Raw genomic sequence first — 19,025 nt, 5'->3', positions numbered from 1 at the left:
AGTTCACAGGTATGAATATACCTGTGAAACTGTCAGTGCAATCACGTTGCGAATATAGACATCATTTTAAAAGTTTTACTCCTCTGGAATTTTTCATCCTGTCCTTCTCCCTACTCTTCACCAAGTCTGCAGGCAACCATCAGTTTCCTTTCAGTCACTATGACTGGCATTTTCTACAATTTATATTAATGGAATCATATCATATATATACTTTTTTTTTGTCTTTTTGCCTATAAATATTTGACTTCCTAGAAATTAAACATTCTCTATTCTGAGCAAGGATAACATTCTTAGATCAGACAAAAGTCATGTTATATCATTTCTCTAAGTTGTCAGTAGCTTCCAACAGTCAACAAGAGGAGAGAGATCAGTTCCTTCTCCCACCAATCTTTTTTTGTAATCTGGAATTGACCTATTTTTTTGGCTGCATTTATATGCCTCTGTCCTCCAACTCTACTCACTTTACATAAACCTACTAACTCTATGTTAATCTGTTCTTTTCCTCTTGTCCTTACTCTCCTTGAGCTCCCTGTCCTTCATTTACCTGTGAAGCTTCGTGTTCATGTTTGCTATATCACTAAATCACTTCGCATATACTTTAGCCAATAGACTTTAAAAACAAGATGTACATAATTTTATTATACTTACTGTATTATAATTTTTGATTTGTCAAAGCTCTTGCTAAATGATTGACTTACTAAGAGCAGGGACTTTATTTATGATTTATTTCCAGGTGATCAGGATAGGGCCCAGAAAATGTGGCTCTCTGTAAATGTATACTGAGTAAATAAGTGATGGAATAAACAGAAATGTAGATAATTTTTTTTGCTATTTCTGCATCAGATATGTGGGCATTGGCAACAGTTGCACAGCCATGAAATGTCTTCATCTGGCAATTTCTGTGATGTGATGTGGTTCCTAGGATCATGTGGGAAATGTAGATGTCAACTTCTTAATGCCAGCCTCACAGTGCTATCTTGTTAAAACAACTTTATTTTGATTTACATACCATATAACTCACCCATTTAAGACACACAGTTCAGTGGTTTTTAATGTATTCAGAACTGTGCAACCATCACCAAAGTGAAATTTAAAACATATTTCTCACCACAAAGAAAAACCTTGTACAGTGTAGCTGCTTTTCACCTACTCTTTTACCACTTCTTAACCCTAAGCAATCATTAATGTAATCTTTATCTCTATAAATTTGCCTATTCTGTACATTTCATGGGGCTTCTCAGCTGGCTCAATGGTAAAGAATCCACCTGCCAGCGCAGCAAACACAGGAGACACAGATTCGATCCCTGGGTCTGAAAGATCCCCTGGAGAAAGGCATGGCATGCACTCTAGTATTCTTGCCTGGAGAATCCCATGGATGGAGGAGCCTGGTGGGCTGCAGTCCTTGGAGTTGCAAAGAGTCGAACATGACAGCAACTGAGCATGCATACACACATATATTTCATATATAGAGTATCTTAGATGTGTGCCCTTTTGACTGGCTTCTTTCACTTAGCATAATGTTTTTCAAGGACCATCCACACTATAGTATACATTAGTACTTCATTCTTTTTTATGACCAATATGCCATGGAAAATGGACATTGTACCATACTTTATCCATTCATCAGTTGATGTATATTTCTGCCTTTGGGATATTGTGAATGATGCTGTGATAAACACTCCGATGTAAGATTTCATTTCTCTTGAGTATATAGCTAGGAGAATAACTGAGTCATATGGCAATTCTGTATTTAACTATTTGTGAAACTTCCAGGTGATCTTTCAAAATGACTGAAAACATTTTGCTTTTGTCTGTAATGTACAAGATCTCTGCTTCCCACATATTTGCCAATATTTATCTGATTTTTTTTATTCTAGCCATGCTAGTGGGTGTGAAGTGAAAGGCTTAAGTTTTGAGGGACTCAGGAAGTTTAGATTTACTAAATCTAAATTTAGTAAATCTAAAATTGATGCATTAGGACTTAAGGAGAAAAAATTGATTATTATTAGTCTTTTGCAATAACCTACTTCTAATCCTGATAGAATAATTGCAGATGTTACATTTGGCCAAACATCTGAACTCAGTTTCAGAAACCTATATCTTTGAAGGCAAGGCGTCATGTCTAACTCAAAATTATCCCTTTTAAGAGGCAGTTTTGTCATATGAACTTTCCCATGATCTGTGGCTTTATAACATTTTGAGACTTAAGGTAGTTCCCCAGATCCCATGTCCTATTTTTCCATTACAAAAGTCGTAAAATCTACAATCACAGGCTTTTCTATATTTACATATAGACCCTTATATATAGACTCTTATGGCATAGGGTCATGACCTTGGCTTCATAAGTAACATGTAACTGAAGATTTGAATTGGAGTCAGTCAGTGTGACAATGAAGATTTGATCCTTTAGGGACTTTAGTAGCAGAAATGCTGGCATCCAGATGCAGGTGTCATTGCTGCTAAATGCTGTGTTGGGCATTATTCCTTCTCTCAAGCCCATCCAAAGAATCTGTGAGCAACCTAACATATTTTAATAATCTACCCACAATAGATGTTATTATTTGTATTCCCGATTGATATTGTTGTAAAGTACTTTTCCAATTTACTTCAAGTTATATATAAACCAATAAAAGATACAAATATACAGCTATATAAACAAAGCCCTTTCTTATTCCCACTACATTCTCTTTCTATAATTCTAAACTGATAACATTAGAGAAATAATAAAAATGGATTTAAGTATAGCAAAAAGTCAATTTTATTTTAAATTTAATTCCAAGGGTATAATATTAAAAATTCTACATTTATTCCCACCAGTACCTGAAATTCATGTCACACTGTTTCAACAGATATTCCACTGTATATGCTTTTATGTATCACTTCTCATGCTTTGAATTAGAGCTTTCTAGCAATTAAAAATAGTAATTTTTACAAACCTGCTTACAACCTTTTGTTTGTACTCACTTCTCTTTAGACTTTTAGGGAAGATTTTTGCTGTTATTTTATACTAATGATTTCCTTTTTTTTTTTCCATAGTCTTTTCCTTGATTCCTGCTTTAAAAAGAGGATCTGTGGCCAAAAAACCTGTTAATAGAGATACCCAAATGCCACTCCAACACTGTGCTAATAAGACTTTATCTTGGCTGTGTGCACACACATTTTCAGTAACATTTTCCTGTGTAAACTAGTTTCATAAATTATTGCTGACCTTGGAAATCATAGAGTGAGATAAAGGTGATGTCAAATTTTTATTCTGCTGGTTGGTAGAGAGGAATATAATAAATAAAATAATCTTTTATATTTTTGTAACTGAATATTTAAAATGCTGTTAAATTTTCTAAGTAAAAATATGAAGTTTTAATTTATATTTCTTTCATTTTTTGTACCTCCCCTCCAATTTTACTTTTTACAGCCTTTATTATATATTCATGATATATATAATTCTAGGCATGTTTCAGCCAATAGTGTCAAGAAAAATAGATATCTCTATTTCAGTTTCTTTCTGTAGAAAACTAAAATGCTACTATCTACCTACCTATCTCTTTGTTTATTTATGTTGTAAAGTCTGAGGTTTCTTTGTCCAGTTAATTGTTGCCATGTTGGGAGCTATGGGTATTTCAAAAGAAAATAGATCTCTCTAGATTCCAGAAAATTAAAGAATGCTACCTTTTTTTTTTTTTTTTGATGTTCCCTGGAGCATAGAATCTGGATTGCTTAGGATAGAACATTACCACAGTGATTTGTGAGGTATTCCTGCTCTAACAGTGACAAAGTTTCACGGCTTTGAGAGAACTCAACAGTCATGGGAAACCAAACAGCCAATAAAACCTTTGCATAATGAATATATCTAAGTCTTGTTTCAAGAAATTTTAAAAATATGATACACTTCTCATATATTTTGGAGTGCATTTGTTAGGACTACTTTTTATATCTATGCGGTGCCAAGGTGTTTACCATACTACATATCTAGTAGAGGGTTTTTTGTTATAAGTAGATAAACCATTTATGTAGATAAATGGTTTAAGTAGGTAAACCATTTATGTATTCAAAATAACAAACCCCTGCTCTGTCCTAACCAATGTGTACTGCTAGTGACTGAGTATAATGAAGCAGACACCGCTCAGACCTTTTATGGTGCTTATATTCCAGTGCAGTGACAAATAGAAGATGAAGCAGTTTTAGACAGTGATGTGTAATGTAATATAGAGAAAATAAAGCAATGAAATAGGGAATGACATTAGACGGCTGGCCAGGGAATGTCTCATGCTTTAGGAAGTACATTTAAGCTGCATTGTGAGTTATTAGACTCAACAAATTATGAAATTATTAACAAAGAGTGTTCTCAGTAAAGAAAAATACAAGATTGAAGATCTGTGGAAGAGACATATTTGCTGATTTCAGATAGATAGTATAATTAAAATGCAGTGATTAAGAGGTTAAGGGGCATACTAAGAAGCATAGCAGCACAAAATGACATTACATTTTACATATAAATTTAATATAGATTTCATATATATTTATTTCAAAGTTATGCATATATGTGTTTATATAATATGTAGATACGTATGTATACATGTTATGTGCTAAGACATGTCTGACTCTGCAACCCCATGGATTGCAGCATGCCAGGCTTCCCTGTCCTCCACTGTTTATGTGTGTATATATGTGTGTGTATATTTAAATAGATATGCATATTTAAATTTTAATTAGAAGTTCTTGGAAAGTACTGAGAATTTCTTCCTTGAAAGGCTAAATACAAGGCTATGTCCTTGAAAACAGCTGACTGGGCATAGAATGGATATCTGATCCAAAGTCACCAAACTATAGGTGAGTCAGCAATCTAGTAACCATGCTGGTAAGTATCCTCTGCTAAGCAAACTATTAGTCCTTCTGCCTTGAAGAGTTTTGTATAAAACGAGCAGAAATAGAGTGTAGGTAATGTGGTAAGCCGAACAACACAGAGAATGCAGAAGCCATTATGGTGCAGTGAAGTACATACTAGACTAGCAAATAATGTGTATCTACTGTATCCTAAACAATCACATAGTTTCTGAACAGAATTACAGTCTCTGAGATATGACTGAGCTGAAGCTGATATCATACTGTTCAGTGAATTCTTCATATTTCTTTTAATACCATATTATTACTGTATCTGCACATAGGGTTCTGCTCTTTGGGTTCTGACAGAACTTTCATAACACATAGGCTATTTTTGTCCTGGAAAATCATAAGATGACTTAAATGTTAAAAGATTTTAATAGTAAAATCCAAAGGACACACATTTAGTGAGTAGAAAGGTGGGCTTAGAATTAAACCATTTCTGACACTAGAGGTAATATTCTAGAATGAACAGACATTTAGACAAGTGTTTTACATAACCCTGATTAACATGTATCTCCAGTTTGCTGTCTTAATGGTCAAAATTGGACACAAGAAAATGAGAAGACAAACCACAGGTAGGGAAAAATTATTCGCAAAGGATATATTTGATAAAGGACTATTATCCAAAATAGGCCAAGAATACTTAAAACTAAATAATAAAAAATAAACAAACCAATTAAAAAATGAGCAAAAGATCTATATAGACATCTCAGACCAAAACCTGCAGTTAGGGAATAGTATATTAATCCTAATGAGATCATACTACACACCTGGCAAACACAACACAAATATGGCTAGGATGAGGAGCCCTCATTCATTGCTGGTGGGAATACAGAACGGTACAGCCTCTTTGGAAGACAGTTTACCAGTTTCTTATAAACTAATTGTATTCTTACCATACCATCCCACAATTATGTTTCTTGGCATTTACCCAAATGAGCTGAAAAAATTTGTCTCCCCAAGAACCTGCCCACAGATGTTTATAGCAGCTTTATTCATAATTGCTAAAACTTGGAAGCAACCAAGATATCCTTTAACAGGTGAATGGATAAATAAATTGTAGTACACCCAGACAATAGAACTTCATTTGGCACTAAAAACGCATGAGATACCAAGCCATGGAAAAACATGGAGTAAACGTAAATGCATATTATTAAATGAAATAAGTCAGTCGGAAAAGGCTACATAGTGTATAATTTCACCTATTTGACATTGTATATAAGGCAAAACTTTGAAAATAGCAAAGGGATCAGTGGTTGCCATAGGTTGTGGGGAGAGACAGAAAAACAGGGAGAGCACAGAGGACTTTCAGGCCAGAGAAACTATTCCGTATGATGTAGGAGTCAGTGCATGCCATTATATGTTTGTCAAATCTATAGACACATAACACCAAGAGTGAAATCTGGTGTAAACTCTAGTCTTTGGGTGATAAAGGTGTGTCAGGGCAGGTTTACTGATTGTAACCAATTTGCCCATCTGGTGGGGTACGTTCCTAATGCAGGAGATCATGTATGTGTAGAAGCAGATGATATGAGAGAACTATTTATTCTTCTCAATTTTTCTATGCAGCCAAAGCTACTCTAAAAAATTTGTATATGGAAACATGAACACAAGACCTCTGAGAGAAAACAGGGATTTATCTATAGTCAAGGAACTCTATCTTACCAGAAAAGTTTTTGTTTGTTCAACTGAGGGGCTGAAGTGAAAACCAACGTAAAAGAGCACAGCTTATTTGTGTATTTGTGTTACCTCTTCCAGTACTCGTATTTAAATGCCTTCATTTTAATGGTTTGGAGGTGTTTCCTATTAAAAACACAATTACAGTTCTATTAATTTCTTATACTGCCACAAGTAGAGATTTGGGATGCTTAATTGATAATAGCACAATGGATTCATTAAAAATTGACATGTAGACCTTCAATTATTAATTAGTTGGTGTATAATGATAGCCATTGTAAAAAATCATACCAATGATTTCAAAATATCACAGTTCTTTTAAAAGTTATAGGCCACACATTTGTCTCCAAACTATTCTTGAACAAAATATTGATGTTTCTGATCAGTGCCTAAGTATAGTGAATACATTTCTCCCATAGATTTTGTATTCTCATGGGAGACTATATGGAAAAAATAGATATATTTAATTCTTGCACAAAATCAAGTGAAATTTCATGTAAAAGAGAACATGAGATTAAAACAGAATGACTTGATTTAAAAGTATATTCTTAAGTCTATCCCACTTATTAATAACCATGGAAGATAAGTCTTTCTTAGGTATTCATTCAGTACTTTTATCAAAGTGTCTTAAAGTCCTGTTTATTGAGATTAGCTGAGATGTAATGAAATCTATTCTCAATAGAGACAAAAAATTCCTACTTTAATGTTCTCATCTAGAAAGTTCTTCTATCTTCAGGATGGGGAACACATGTATACCTGTGGCAGATTCATTTGATATTTGGCAAAACTAATACAATTATCATATTTTAACATAATTCCTTGGGATTTGGGATGTAGCTTTCCCTTTTCCCTTCACATAAAATTGCAAGAATCTAGAAATATGTCATCTTTGTCTTTCCACTATTGAGTGTTTTAATAATTCCCACTAAAATGGTAAATTTTTCATTAAATTCCCTCCTGCAATTCTATACATGTATGCTTGTATTTATATTACTTTACATTAAATACACTTTAATTTGGACATTATGCTTTACTCACATGCTTACCAGTTCCTCACTTTATTAGTTCTCCTTGTACCTGGGATTCTCTTTGTAGGATTATTTCCTTCTTCTGAAAGTCCAATCTTTTTAATCTGTAAGGATTACATGAGGCCTGTAATGATGGCATTTGCTTCTGATAGGTGTAAGGATGCTACCATTTTGAGAACATTGTAATTCTTGATTTCTGAATTGGAATTCTCCATTTTGTACTGTTAATATAAAATCGAACTACAGACCCATGTGAAATTGGCCATGTGAAATATACCTTCTTGGGGTTTTCCAGGTGGCACAGTGGTAAAAGAATCTGCCTGCTAATACAGGAGACTTAAAAGATGGGGGTTCAGTCTCTGTGTCAGGAAGATCCCCCAGAGCAGGAAATGGCAACACTCCAATATTCTTGCCTGGAAAATTCCATGGACAGAGGATCTTGGCAAGCTAAAGTCCATGGGGTTGCAGAAGAGTTGGACACAACTGAACACATACATTCCTAATGATACTTTTTATACTAAATCTAAGCCAAAACATTTATATTTCTTCTTTTTCTGGAAGATGGGTTTTATGACCTGGTCTAATGAGGTCAACATTCAGAAAACTAAGATAATATGCCATCTGGTCCCATCACTTCATGGCAAGTAGATGGAGGAACAGTGGAAACAGTGGAAGACTTTATTATTTTGGGCTCCCAAATCACTGCAGATGTTTAACGCAACCATGAAATTAAAAGATGCTTACTCCTTGGAAAGAAAGTTATGACCAACCTAGACAGCATATTAATAAGCAGAGACATTACTTTGCCAAAAAAGGCCCGTCTAGTAACGGCTATGGTTTTTCCAGTGGTCATGTATGGATGTGAGAGTTGGACTATAAAGAAAGCTGAGTTCCTAAGAATTGATGCTTTTGAACTGTGGTATTGGAGAAGACTCTTGAGAGTCCCTTGGACTGCTAGGAGATCCAACCAGTCCATCCTAAAGAGATCAGTCCTGTGTGTTCATTGGAAGGACTGATGTTGAAGCTGAAACTCCAATACTTTGGCCACCTGATGTGAAGAGCTGACTAATTGGAAAAGACCCTGATGCTGGGAAAGATTGAAGGCGGGAGGAGAAGGGGACAACAGAGGATGAATGGTACCATCCAACCTGTGTTGGATTGTATCACTGACTCAATGGACATGGGTTCCGGTAAACTCTGGGAGTTGGTGATGGACAGGGAGGCCTGGCATGCTGCAGTCCATGGGGTCGCAAAGAGTCGGACATGACTAAGCAACTGAACTGAATGAGGGTTAAGTTCTTGATGTTGTATGGCTTCAGGGAAGGCTTTCAGGTCCAACTATGCAAGTCTTGTACACTCAGTTCCTAAGCGACCACTGTGCACTGGATTCTCCAGCAGGACCATGGCATTAAGAATGGTTCATGCATTGGTTTCCTATGTGCTCTAAGTTCTTAGTTACTGGAAAGAAGTCTCCCTTTGGTGTGGGTTTAACCATTCCTTTAAAAGTAGTTTAGTATCTAGCCTTTCTGAATCTACATTAATGTAAATTTCTGTGTCATATTCTTATTGCATTTTCCTTTTAAACGTTTTTTGCTTGCCTAACAAGCTTATACTATCACCACAAAATGGAGATGGTATGAACAAGTGTCCATGAAGTCATTCTGAACCTAGTGAGATAGCCTTCAGTCTTTCATGATTATGTATACTGTTGTTTAGAGATGTCAACACAATGGTGGAATAGGAAGTTCCCTGCAGAAACACCAATTTAAAAATGATGTAGGGATCAAAATACCTTGACTGACCAGAATCCATTTAAGAAGTTGCAGTACTCCCACAGAAAGGCTTAAAAACCAAAAGAGCTGCACTGAAATGGGTAAAAGAAGCAAGTTCATTTGACTACCATCAGGCCCTTCCCCAATCCAGCAGAGCTTAGCTGTAAGAGAGAACACCTTGGTCTGCAGTAGCTGTTACTGTCTTGCCTCACTGGGAACACGGAGGAAACCAGTGTAGCTTGAATGCCTGTAGGCAGCTAAGAACAAAGTAAAGGGAGGGTGTCTTGCAGCAGGTGCTGTTCCACAGGTGGGAGATAGGCACACAACCCGGAGACTTCTTCTCCTGAAAGAAGAGAGGGAGGCAGGTTTGCCTCCAGTGTTCTGGACATCAGGTATACTGCGCTAGGGAAAATGGGCCGGTTGCTTACTGTGGCTACCATGGCTGTGTGAGATTGGAAGAAGGTTCACGACCATGAAACTCCTCCAGAGAGACAGTATAGCATACTCCTTTTCTCATTAAAAAGGTTTGAGAGGCTCCCCAAATTCCAGCAAGGTAAGTACTGAAGGTCTCTCTCTGTTGACAATCCATGGAGTCCAAGAGAGATGGCAGTCTTTTCAAATACACAGACACAAAATGCAGAGCAAGGAACATGAGAAATGAGGGGAATATGGCAAAAGCTAAGGAGCAAAGTGATCTCCAGTGACCTACTCTAAAGAAATGGACATCCACGAATTGCCTGAAAACAATGCAAATTACTCTTGAAAAAGCTCAGGGAGTTGTAAGAGAACACAGCTGGAAAACTAGACAAAATCAAGAAAATGATACATGGCCAAAGTAAGACTATGAATAAAGACTCAAAAAGAAGAAACAAAACCAAACAGATTCTTGAACCAAAGAATACAATAAATGAACTGAAACAATCAATAGAGAGTTTCAACAACCAACTTGATGGAACAGAAGGAATCAGTGATTCAAAGACAAGTCATTTGATACTATTTATCAAAGACATGCATATACATAAGAAGATCATACTGTCACTCGTAAAGTATCAGCAGTTACATTGCTTGTGAATTGGAAGAATTAATATTGTTAAAATGCCCATATCACCCAAAATCACCTACTGAGTCAATACAACCCTGATACAAGTTCCAATGGTATTTTTCACAGGAATAGAATAACCAATCCTAAAATGTGTATGGTACCACAAAAGACCCCTAGATAGACAAAGCAATCTTGAGAAAAAAGAACAAAGCTGGAGGCATTCACTTCCTGATTTCAAGCTACATTACAAAGCTATTGTCATTAAGAATATAGGACTGGCATAAAAACAGATGCATAGATCAATGAAACAGAAGAGAGACATAAAATAAACCTATGCATAAATGGTCAATTAATTTACTACAAAGGAGCCAAGAATATACAATAGAGAAAGGACAGTGTCTTGAATAAATGGCCTTGGGAAAATAAACCACATGCAAAAAGTTGAAACTGGCCTACTGTCATATACTATACACAAAAATCAACAAAAAGTGAATTAAAGACTTGAACATAAAACCTAAAACCATAAAACCCTTAGAGGAAAGCATAGGCTGTACACTCCTGAAATCAGTCTTGGCAATAATTTTTTGAGTTTATTACCAGAAGCAAAAGCAACAGAAGCAGAAATAAATGAAGTGAAACTACATCAAACTAGAAAGCTTCTGCACAGCAGAGGAAACCATCAAGAAAATGAAAAGACAACCTGCCAAATGGAAGAAAATATCTGTAAATTATATATCTGAGAAGAGTTAATATTGCAAAATACATAAAAGGCTCAGATAACTCAATATCAAAGAAACCAAACAATTCAGTTAAAAAATGGGTAGAACTGAGTAAACATTTTTACAAAGAAGACATATAAGTGGCCAAGAGGTCCATGAAAAGGTTCTTAACATCACTAATCTTCAAAGGAATATAAATAGAAACCACAATGAGACACCACATCACACGTCTTAGGATGGCTATTAGAAAAAGAAATAACAAGTGTTGGCAAATATGTGGAGAAAAGGAAGCCCTGTGCACAGTTGGTGGGAATGCAAATGGTGCAGTCACTATGGAAAATGGTGTTAATCAAAAACTTTAAACTAGAACTATAATATGATCCAGACATCTCAGTTCTGTGTATATATATCCAAGAGAATGAAATACACTCTGATGTTCATTGCAGTATTATCCACAATACCTAAGATATGGAAACAAGCTAAAGGTTTTTCAACAGATTTATCAATAAAAAATGTTTGGTATATACATGCAATCAAATACTATTCTTAACTTAATTGGTCTTAAAGAGGGAAATCCTGCCATATGCAACAGGAGGTATTAGCCTCAAGGACATTGTGCTACATGAAACTAGTTAGTAAGGAGTCCGGCCATATGAGGTACCTAAACCTAAAGTAGTCAAACTCATAATAATAGAAACAGAGCATAGAATGGCAGTTGCCAAAGCCTGTTGTTTATTCGCTAAGCCATGTCTGACTCTTTGTAACCCAATGGACTGCAGCATGCTAGGCTTCCTTGTCCTTCACCATCTCCCAGAGTTTGCTCAACTCATGTCCATTAAGTCAATAATTCCATCCAACCATCTCATCCTCTGTAACCACCTTCTCCTCCTACCTTCAAACTTTCCCAGCATCAGGGTCTTTTCCAATGAGTCCACTCTTCCCATAAGGTGACCAAAGTATTGGAACTTCAGCTTCAGCATTAATCCTTCCAATGAATATTCAGGACTGGTCTCCTTTAGGGTTGACTGGTCTCATCTCCTTGCTGTCCAAGGGACTCTCAAGAGTCTTCACCAGCACCACATTTTGAAAACATCAATTCTTTGGTGCTCAGCCTTCTCTCATATACGTACATGACTAACTCTCACTACTGGAAAAACCATAGCTTTAACTAGACAGATCTTTGTCAGCAAAATTATAGCTCTGCTTTTTAGTATCCTGTCTAGTTTTGTCACAATTTTTCTTTCAAGGAGCGAGGTCTTTTAATTTCATGGCTGCAGTCACCATCCACAGTGATTTTGGAGCCCAAGAAAATAGTCTCTCACTTTCCATTGTTTTCCCATTTATTTGCCATAAAGTGATGCCATAATCACTATGACCAAGATAATCACGATGGTGTGATCACTCACCTAGAGCCAGACATCATGGAATGTGAAGTCAAGTGGGGCTGAGAAAGCATCACCACGAACAAAGCTAGTGGAGGTGATGGAATTCCAGTTGAGCTATTTCAAATCCTGAAAGATGATGCTGTGAAAGTGCTGCACTCAATATGCCAGCAAATTTGGAAAACTCAGCAATGGCCACAGGACTGGAAAAGGTCAGTTTTCATTCCAATCCCAAAGAAAGGCAACGCCAAAGAATGCTCAAACTACCACCCAATTGCACTCATCTCACACGCTAGTAAAGTAATGCTCAAAATTCTCCAAGCCAGGCTTCAGCAATACGTGAACCGTGAACTTCCAGATGTTCAAGCTGGTTTTAGAAAAGGCAGAGGGACTAGAGATCAAATTGCCAACATCTGCTGGATCATGGAAAAAGCAAGAGGGTGCCAGAAAAACATCTATTTCTGCTTTATTGACTATGCCAAAGCCTTGGACTGTGTGGATCACAATAAACTATGGCAAATTCTGAAAGAGATGGGAATACCAGACCACCTTATCTGCCTCTTGAGAAACCTATATGAAGGTCAGGAAGCAACAGTTAGAATTGGACATGGAACAAAAGACTGGTTCCAAATAGGAAAAGGAGTACATCAAGGTTGTATTATTTATTTATCTTATTTATTTATCTTATATGCAGAGTACATCATGAGAAACACTGGGCTGGAAGAAGCTCAATCTGGAATCAAGATTGCTGGGAGAAGTATCAATAACCTCAGATATACAGATGACACCATCCTTATGGCAGAAAATGAAGAGGAACTCAAAAGCCTCTTGATGAGAGTGAAAGTGGAGAGTGAAAATGTTGGCTTAAAGCTCAACATTCAGAAAACGAAGATCATGGCATCTTGTCCCATCAGTTCATGGGAAATAGATGGGGAAACAGTGTCAGACTTTATTTTTGGGGGCTCCACAATCACTGCAGATGGTGACTGCAGCCATGAAATTAAAAGACACTTACTCCTTGGAAGAAAAGTTATGACCAACCTAGATGGCATATTGTAAAGCAGAGACATTACTTTGCCAACAAAGATCCGTCTAGTCAAGGCTATGGTTTTTCCAGTGGTCATGTATGGATGTGAGAGTTGGACTGTGAAGAAAGCTGAGCGCCACAGAATTGATGCTTTTGAACTGTGGTGTTGGAGAAGACTCTTGAGAGTCCCTTGGAATGCAAGGAGATCCAACGAGTCCATTCCAGACGAGATCAGTCCTGGGATTTCTTTGGAAGGAATGATGCTAAAGCTGAAACTCCAGTACTTTGGCCACCTCATGGGAAGAGTTGACTCATAGGAAAAGACTCTGATGCTTGGAGGGATTGGGGGCAGGAGGAGAAGGGGACGACAGAGGATGAGATGGCTGGATGGCATCACTGACTCGATGGACGTGAGTCTGAGTGAAGTCCGGGAGTTGGTGATGGACAGGGAGGCCTGGCATGCTACAATTCATGGGGTTGCAAAGAGTTGGACACGACTGAGTGACTGAACTGAACTGATGTGGTAATCTTCAATTTTTGAATGTTGAATCTTAAGCCAGCTTTTCTCTCCTTTTTCACCTTCATCAAGAGGCTCTTTAGATCCTTTTTGCTTTCTGCCATTATGGTGGTATCATTGCATATCTGATACTGTCGCTATTTCTCCCAGCAATCTTGATTCCAGCTTGTGCTTCATCCAGCCCGGCATTTCACATGATATACTCTGCATAGACATTTAAGCAGGATGACAGTATATAACCTTGTTTTACTTTCCCAATTTTGAAGGGGAAGGGCAAATTGGGGAGTTGCTGTTTAACAGATAGAAGTTTCACTTTTGCAAGATGAGTAAGTTAAAGACATCTGCAGTACAACACTGTGTCTATAGTTAACAATAGTATTATTTGCTGTCTGCCTTTCTTCCTTTTTTCCCTAAGTAAAATTAGGACTGCACAACTTTTTAAAGTGTATCATCTAACGGTAGTCACTGTTTCTGTCACAACTAATATTTTTGATTGTTTTTCTTGCCTGGTGGTAAAATCATTTCAAAACCTGCACTTTATCTCTTGAGTGATATACCTACAGCAGCCCAACCACTGTTATAAATTCAACCTGATCTTTTCTGGTACTGTTTGAGTAGATAAATAGGAAAATGTAACTGTGTATTGCCAACCATTGACATCATTAGGCTTTCCACTGACACAATGAAAGATTAAGTTTGTGAGAACGTTGATTTCATCTAATTTTCAAACTGAGTTACTGCGAACCTCCATTAAAAATTCAAAGTATAATGTCAACATTATAGAAGGACACAGTCTCTCTGTACACAGTACTCCTTTGGTGTCTTTTGCAAATTCAAATGTTAAAAATGAAGACAGGGATGCTTGGAAATAAAGACTCATTAAAGAGAACAGAGGGTAGAATATATTGCTAACCTTGTCACTTTTCAGAATTTATATTAGGTGACAACATAATTATTTAATATTCTTAATTAAATCTGTAGAATCATGGAAAACACAAGAAATATCTCTACTACTAGAATTTTACTTAAATAACCCCCCAAACACTTGGTCTGCTATGACATACAAACTTACGATAAAATGGTTTTCTTAACTTTAGAACTTAGAATAAATGCCAAGATAGGGATAAATTCACCTTTAAGCAGCTTGAAGATTTGTGCATTTATTTAACTCCAGTGATTCTTTAAAGGGCTTTAAAATTCTGTCAAACAATATCTTCTGGTTTTGTTTGTGGATGATCACCCAATTCAAAAAGACCTTGTCACAGTAAAGAATCTGCATTACAGGAGACCTGGGTTCAATCCCTGGGTCTGGAATATCCCTTGGAGAAGGGCATGGCTACCCACTCCAGTATTCTTGCCTGGAGAATTCCGTGGACTGTAGCCTGCCAGGCTCCTCAGTCCACGGAGTCACAAAGACTTAGACCTGACTGAGCGGCTAACACTTTCACTTTGTCCTTAAAAACAACAATAATCCTAAGTATTATCACTTAATGTTTCCTTCAGGGTTTAATGATTATGAGGTAGTATACTTGGCATTTTGTGTGTCTATTGAATTTAAGTTCAGTTGACCACTATATGGAATTCAGGAGAAGAAATCTTTACATAGGTTAAGGGTATTTAGTTTTCCATTAAATATTTGCAAGATTATGCAATTAATTTCTTCCTAAATGTACAAAAATTTTCATTTTAAATGATTTTCAAAATAATTCCACTTATATCTCTATGTGCACTTAATGTCTTGGAAAAGAATATGGCCTACTTGTTTCATTGAACTTACTTTAGAGATGGTATAAAGAGGGCTAGTTCAATTCAGTGTATCTATTAGTCTTTTTTTATACTGAGGTATAATTGAAATATTACATTAGTTTCAGGTATACAAAATAATGACTTGATGTTTGTGTATATTGTGAAATAACCACCGCAATAAGTCTCGTTAACATCCATTACCACACAGTCACAATTTTTTTTTCTTGTGATAAGGATTTTAGGATCTACACTTGACAACTTTAAAACATGCCAATGCAGTATTACTAGCGATAGTCACCACACTGTATGTTACTTCCCAAGCCTTGTTTATTTTGTAACTGGAAGTTTGTATATTTTCACATTCTGCACCCATTTTTCCCCTTCCCTTCCCCCTAATCCCACCACTCTGGCAACCAATAATTTAATTTCTTCTATCTAAGGCTGCTATGAACATTGGGGTGCAAATATATTTTCAAGTTAGCATTAGTCCAAAAAGGAAGAACAGGTTTTCAAGGAAAAGTAGGAAGTTAATTCTTTTTTTTTTAATTTTATTTTATTTTTAAACTTTACAGTATTGTATTAGTTTTGCCAAATATCGAAATGAATCCGCCACATGTATACCCGTGTTCCCCATCCTGAACCCTCCTCCCTCCTCCCTCCCCATGCTCTCCCTCTGGGTCGTCCCAGTGCACCAGCCCCAAGCATCCAGTATCGTGCATTGAACCACTTCTTGAAATGCAAAATTTGAAGGGTTAGGAGGTGTTTAGGTATAGATGAATCACTCCCATCTCACTAGAGTAGTTAGGACATTGGTGACTCCTATAGGTGTAAATTCAGGTGGTGCTAGTGGTAAAAAACCCACCGGCCAATGCAATAGACATAAGAGATGCAAGTTCAATCCCTGGGTGGGGAAGATACCATGGAGGAGGGCATGGCGACCCACTCCTGTATTCTTGCCTGGAGAATCCCATGGACAGAGGAACCTGGTGGGCTACAGTCCATGGGGTCACACAGAGTCAGACATGACTGAAGCGATTGAGCACTCACAGGTATGGATTAAACAATACTTGTGTTTACTGTAGTCAGGTCATTTAATTTTCATGGGACACAATATTATGTTAATAGATAACGTCATCTTACCTTATCAAGAAAATGACTTGATTAAATATTAAGTGAGAGGGATACATAAATGAGAGGAAATATTCTAAGATGGTATTTCCTATTTGAATCCCAGGGTACATCTTACTGCCAAGTATGGATATGTACAATCATAGAAAACACCTCTTTGAATGGTTTGTAAGTTTTTGACAAAACTTAAAAAGTGAGGATTTCAAGGAATAAGGATTAAGGATTTAGGGAAGAGTTAGGCTTATAATTTGGAGAAATTAGAAATGTAGGACACTACTAAGGCTTTGGAATATAAACCTGATAATGAGCCAGAGATTTTTATACCAGTTACCATTCCTAAACCTTTGTATTTTGTTATGTTTGTGAGTTAATCCTTCCTTGACCCTATATTGATTTGTATAAAAATGAGGGTATGAAGGAAATATTATTACAAATCTTGCCAGTATTCTAATGTCTCAATATATCCTAGCAATGTGGAAACAAATTGATTGATCTACATTTCTAGTCCAGAATTAAACATAACTATATTCAGGCTTTGATAAGAACCTTTCAGAAAAAAACAAAATATATTCTGGTCCCATCTTTAGCTATTTTTTCTTTATTTTTACTGAATATATATTTGCAATTTTGAAATGGTTGTCTTTCACTAAATATGATTTTTATTGTTCAGCCACTCAGTTGGGTCTGACTCTTTGAGACCCCATGGGCTGAAGCATACCAGGCCTCTCTGTCCTTCACCATCTCCCAGAGCTTGCTCAAACTCATGTCCATTGAGTTTGTGATGCCATCCAACCATCTCATCCTCTGTCGTCCCCTTCTCCTCCTGTCTTCTATCTTTCCCAGTATCAGGGTCTTTTCTAATGAGACAGCTTTTCATATCAGATGGCCAAAGTATTGGTGCTTCAGCATCAGTCCTTCCAATGAATATTCAGGGTTGATTCCCTTTAGGATGGACTGGTTCAATCTCCTTGCAGTCCAAGGGACTCTCAAGAGTCGTCTCCAACACTACAGTTCAACAGCATCAATTCTTCAATGCTCAGCCTTCTTTATGGTCGAACTCTCACATCCATAGATGACCATGGAAAAACCATACCTTTGATTATATAGACATTTGTCAGCAAAGTAGTATCTCTGCTTTTTAATATGCTGTCTAGGTTTGTTATAGCTTTTCTTCCAAGGAGCAAGCATCTTTTAATTTCAGGGCTATAGTCACCATTTGCAGTGATTTTGAAGCCCAAGGAAATAAAGTTTGTCACTGTTTCCATTGTTTTCCCATCTATTTGCTATGAAGTGATGGGACCAGATGCCATGATCTTCATTTCTTGAAGGCCGAGTTTTAAGCCAGCATTTTCACTCTCCTCTTTCACCTTCATTAAGAGGCTCTTTAGTTCTGCTTTACTTTCTGCCATAAGGGTGGTGTCATCTGCAAATCTGAGATCATTGATATTTCTCACACCAATCTTGATTCCAGTTTGTGCTTCATCCAGCCTGGGATTTCACATGATGTACTCTACAAAAAAGTTTAAGCAAAGTGACAATATAGAGCCTCGATGTACTTTCCCAATTTGGAACCAGTGTGTTGTTCCATGTCCGGTTCCAACTGTTGCTTCTTGACCTGCATACAGGTTTCTCAGGAGGCAGGTGAGATGATGTGGTATTCCCATCTCTTTATGCCACTAATAGAATTTAGTGGCATATAAGAGTTCAGTGAGGTCATATGGAATGGAATTTCAAGAGTTAATCCTCATGATTCCAAGTATAAGTTACCGGAAACTCTGCAGTGAGGAAGACAAAGAGGGAAGAGTTGACTGGCAGAATTACTGCTACTGCTACTGCTACTGCTACTGCTAAGTCACTTCAGTCATGTCTGACTCTGTGCAACCCCATAGATGGCAGCCCACCAGGCTCTCCTGCCCCTGGCAGAATTACTGCTACCTATTAATGTAATGAATGTAGCAAGGAAAAAAAAAAACTGAACAGACTCAGAGCAGCAACAATGTTACTTTTCAACAAGTATTTACTTAGTGCCTATAGGACTGTGAAGAAGGCTGAGTGCCAAAGAATTGATGTTTTTGAACTGTGGTGTTGGAGAAGACTCTTGAGAGT

Source organism: Bos javanicus, chromosome 7 (genome assembly GCF_032452875.1).
Source record: "Bos javanicus breed banteng chromosome 7, ARS-OSU_banteng_1.0, whole genome shotgun sequence".
In the NCBI taxonomy this organism is placed as follows: Eukaryota; Metazoa; Chordata; class Mammalia; order Artiodactyla; family Bovidae; genus Bos; species Bos javanicus.
This window is presented reverse-complemented; position numbering follows the sequence as displayed.